The sequence below is a fragment of the Pteropus medius genome, unplaced genomic scaffold (assembly GCF_902729225.1).
Source record: "Pteropus medius unplaced genomic scaffold, Ma_sr-lr_union100, whole genome shotgun sequence".
In the NCBI taxonomy this organism is placed as follows: domain Eukaryota; kingdom Metazoa; phylum Chordata; class Mammalia; order Chiroptera; family Pteropodidae; genus Pteropus; species Pteropus medius.
In genome coordinates, this window is record NW_024340849.1 from 11,154,811 (window position 1) to 11,159,347 (window position 4,537).

Genomic DNA, 4,537 nt, shown 5'->3' on the forward strand with positions numbered 1-4,537 from the left:
TGCTTGATTTATTCGTTCGACACTTTGCTAATTGCTCTTATATAATATTGTTACATTTTTATTTAGATGTTTTGTTACATATTTTATTGTAAACATTTAAAAAATAAGGTCTCGCTTTTATGTAATTATTTTAGATGAAAGAAAGATGATCAAATTCAGAAACTAAAGTAGAGTTAAATACTGAATAATAAAGAGGCCTTTGTCTTTCAAGGAAGATATGAAGAAATATATACAGAAAATTCTAATGAATGATGTTGAATACACACACACACACACACACACACACACACTGGTGTCCAGAAGTGTGTGGGCCAGTTGAGAGAATGGAAAGTGGGCCAGTTGAGAGAGTTTATTTCATTTGTCAGTAATTTCCTGAAATAGCTTTGTTAACTGTTACACTTATTATTTTGCTACTTAGGGAAACATTGAATTGCTTTGTCATTAACTTCAAAACAAGGAGACACAGGTCACCAAGAGGAAGTGTCACCAAGAGGAAGTGTCTCAGAAGCCTGGTTAGCAGAGGTTGTCCAGTGGTATCGCAGATCTGGAAAACAAGTGCCAGCTGGGGGTTTATGACTAGGCAGCTTTGATTATTTTATTTTATTTTATTTTATTTTATTTATTATTTTAGGTGAGGCAACCCTTGATTGACCTCATAGACCACAAGGATCTTGTCAGCTTACAATCCCTTATTTTTTTTATATTTTGTGCCTACGGCACCTGATCTTCCTAGGTGGTCTCTCATCCAAGTACTAACCACGCCCAACTCTGCTTAACTTCTGAGATCAAACGGGATTGGGTGTACTCAGGGTGGCATGGCCGTAGACCAGCTTTGATTTTAGAAAAAGTGACTCATTAAGAGGAAGAATGATCCATTAACCAGGAAAATGTCAATAAAGACTCTTCACAGTGGCCTGCCAGTTTTTAAAAAGAGTCACAAATAAATGCCCATGAGGGGTCACGACACGAATGGAATGGCACATCACTTGGCAGGCAGTGCCGCAGTGGAGAAAACTTCAGAGAACTGCATGAAACAAGGCTATCTGGATTAATTTAACCTAACGATGGAGAAAATGTGGGACACCAGCTCTTAATTTGATTATTCTAATCACAGGGGGATGAAAACATTAAAGCAGCGAAAAACAGAGTATAGCCCAAGAGGTTTGCTTGTTGTGTTCCTTTAAGTGTGGTGCCAATTATCAGTGCTCTCCTTGGCCTAAAGCTCACATTCTCTAATCAGCAAATGGTTTAGGGCTGCAGAGTTGGCACTGTTCTTTCAAAGACTGAGGACGGAACAGTGAGAATCAGCACCTACAGAAGCATTTCTGCAGGCTACTGGTGGCCGCTATTACTACCAGCCGTTTCATTCTTTTGTTCCTCTCTTTAGGGGAAAAAATTATAAACTCTTTGGGTCATGTTTCTCCTTTCATTTTGTTAGTTTATTGGGTTAGTTGGTTATTTTTACAGAAACATAAAGCGAAAAAAATGATCCTTTCTAAATAAGGGCTGGTATCACCAGAGTATTTGCCAACAAAAAATATTCTTTTCCATTATTTCAGAAAAAATATTTATCATCCAGGAAGGAACAACCGGATGCCTACGAGACTTACTTTTACATAGGTGTTCTATACTCACAGTCCCTGCTACATCATGAAAGGAGAAACAAATTCATGGCAGGAACAGACGATCTTCTGCTCCATGAGGCGATTTTCTCTCTCATGGGTCTCATGACACCCCAATTCTTATCTCAGAGGCCAAGGTTTTGTAGCTGTTTTTGAAAGTAGACTACATCATGTCATGAATCAAAGTATTATAACCCCTAAATTAGAGGGACATTGCTGTGAAGCACCAGGATTATTTTATGGGCCTGTTGTAATTCTGTAGGATCTTGTCTCCATCCAATATCCTGAGAAAATCTTCACCCAGAGTACCACAATAAGTTGATACCAACTCCACATCTAACAAACTTCATCTCCATAATGAGAAACAGTGTTTAAAGTGGTGCATAATATATTTCGTACTAGGCGAATCCAGTATCCTGGAGGTTTACAGAGGTGCGATTGACAAAGGACCCTGGATAAAAATGTCAGCTGCTGTAGTTCCTGCTGAGATGTGCCTTCTGCTACTGTTGTCACAGACGTACCTCCCTTGGTTGTCTTCAGCTTTTCCCATCTCTTTTTCCCAAATCGTTCTTCTTTTACAGAGTTCAGCTACTGCTCGGTTTGGTTTCTTCCATCTGACAGGTCTCCTTCCTGTCAATCCAGGGCACCAATAATTCTCCCTGGGAAATTTTGCTATTATTAGATTTCTCTTGAGATTTCTCACCTAATGTAGTCAATGACAAAATGCACATGTTTGGCAATAGTTAGATGCAATCCTTTCTCTTACAGTTTATCTAACCTAACAATTTCTATTATTTATGATTATAATGCAATGGATGGAATACCCACCTTAAATTGATTTGAACAATGAAGGGAATTTATTTTCCCACCTACTTTCACATTTCATAAACAGGCGTGGTTTCTGGTAAGACTTTTTCCGAAGGCTTACGTAACATATTGGGATTCAATTTCTCTCTTTTTTTCTAAACTGCTTCCTACAGAGTTCCATTCACAGTCTTTGCACAGTGGCCTCCAGGTGGCTCCAGGGTCTCCATTCATAAGCACAAAAATGGTCATGCCTGTTTCTGGTTTGTATTTTTATATTTTGCACCACATAGTAAGAGAAAGAAGAGGTGTCTCCTGCCCAAATTCTGGGATTCATCCACCCTTATTGTCGCTGAATGACTTACTGCAGCCAGGCTTATGGGATGTGTCAACTGGCTTCCATCAAACAGTGCCAATCCATGAGGAGTGGGTGAATCTCCCAAAGATACTAGGGTACCATTAGTAAGAATGGGGGAGTGGCTGCTTCAGTGACACTGAAAGAATATTTGCATATTCACTCGAACATCTCCTACATACATACGTCCTCTTGGAGTAAATCCATGATGACTTTACGCAGGCCAACATTTTTTGCAGAATTCCTTTAGATTTCAGTCTTCCCTTATGGCTTAGAGCATTGCAACAAACCCTAGCCCTCGTATTTTTAACTGCCCACTGATAAGATTAAGAAACATATCCCTGAGGTTCTTCTCCATCTGTCCAGGCACTAATTCACACTGATTAGCCATTTTGGCCATTGAATAAGAATGACCACTTATGAGCTTTGTTGAAAATAGCTGTATGACATTGTGCTTCTCCTAAACAATACTTCATTATGCACTTAAACATTTACTAAGAGAGCAGATCTCATGTTAAGTGATCTTATCACAATTAAAAAAAAAAGGAGAGGAAGAAAAGGACAATAGCTACTACTAATTCCTATCCCAGATAATTTTTATTCTTAGCAGTTGGCACTACGCATGGCCCCTGGGATTTCCTCTTCAATCTTCCTAACTGAAGTTGTTAAGAGAAAAAGATTGTGTTCCAGAGTTCCTGGCCAGCTAGCACACAGGTATAAAAGCCAGATCCACTGAATTTTTAAAATAGGTTTCGAATGTCAAAGCTAAGTTAATATGTTAAAATTCCAGTTTAAAAGAAAAGAAGTAGCCTTCAAAACTACAAAATGTTCACATTGTGAAAAATACAAACCAGAAGATGATTCATAAAATGTATGGCTCCTTTATCTTCTGATGTAAACAATTCTGCCTTTTCCTGCTGATAGATTTTCCCCCGATTAGATCTTTGATTTTCAAAGTGTAGTTCTCAAATCGGCATCACAGGTAGGACTTGAGAACTTGTTAGAAAAGCAGAATCCCAGGCCCCACACCAAACCTACTCAGTCAGAATCTACATTTTAACAAGATTCCCAGCATGAATGGCACATGCAGTAAAAATTGAGAAGCATCATGCTATATAACTGGAGTCCATTGCTTAGGATGCCTTTAGTTGCAAGTAACTAAAAAACAAAATAAAGTGTCTTGATAATAGATGGGGAGAAAAGCATTAATCTACGTCTGTATCTTGAGAAGCTGGCAAAAGAAATGCAAATTAAGCTCAAAGAAAGGACACAATAAAAATTAGTAACCATTGAAAGGGTAAACAAATGCACAGTAGAAAAACTCAACAGTTAAAATAAGTTATTTAAAAGGACTGATAAAATTGGTCAAATCCTAGTACAATTTATCAAGGGACAAATAGAAAAAAACACAAATGGTCAATACTAGATATAAAAAAGAGGATCCCATGACAGCTCCTACATATATTAAAAGGTAATGAGTTAATTTTGTCGAGCTATACATCAACACATTTGAAGAGGCAGATTAAATTGATGAATTCTTTGAAAAACATTACTTACAAAAACCAATAGAAGAAGAAATAGAAAAAATCTGAACATTTCTTTATCAATGGAAGAAAATGAGCTAATAAAGGCCTTCCTATAAATAAAAGCCAGACCAGGATGGCTTAATGTATAAATTTTTTCAAACTCTTAAAGAGGAAATAATAGTCACCTTGCACAAAATTGTCCAGAGATGAGGTAAAAAATAAACCTTTCA

At 37.5% G+C, this 4,537-nt stretch overlaps 1 pseudogene; it reads right to left on the reverse strand.

Moving 5' to 3' along the window:
* Positions 1-708: 708 nt before the first annotated feature.
* Positions 709-827, reverse strand: LOC120589848 (uncharacterized; annotated as a pseudogene).
* Positions 828-4,537: the final 3,710 nt, after the last annotated feature.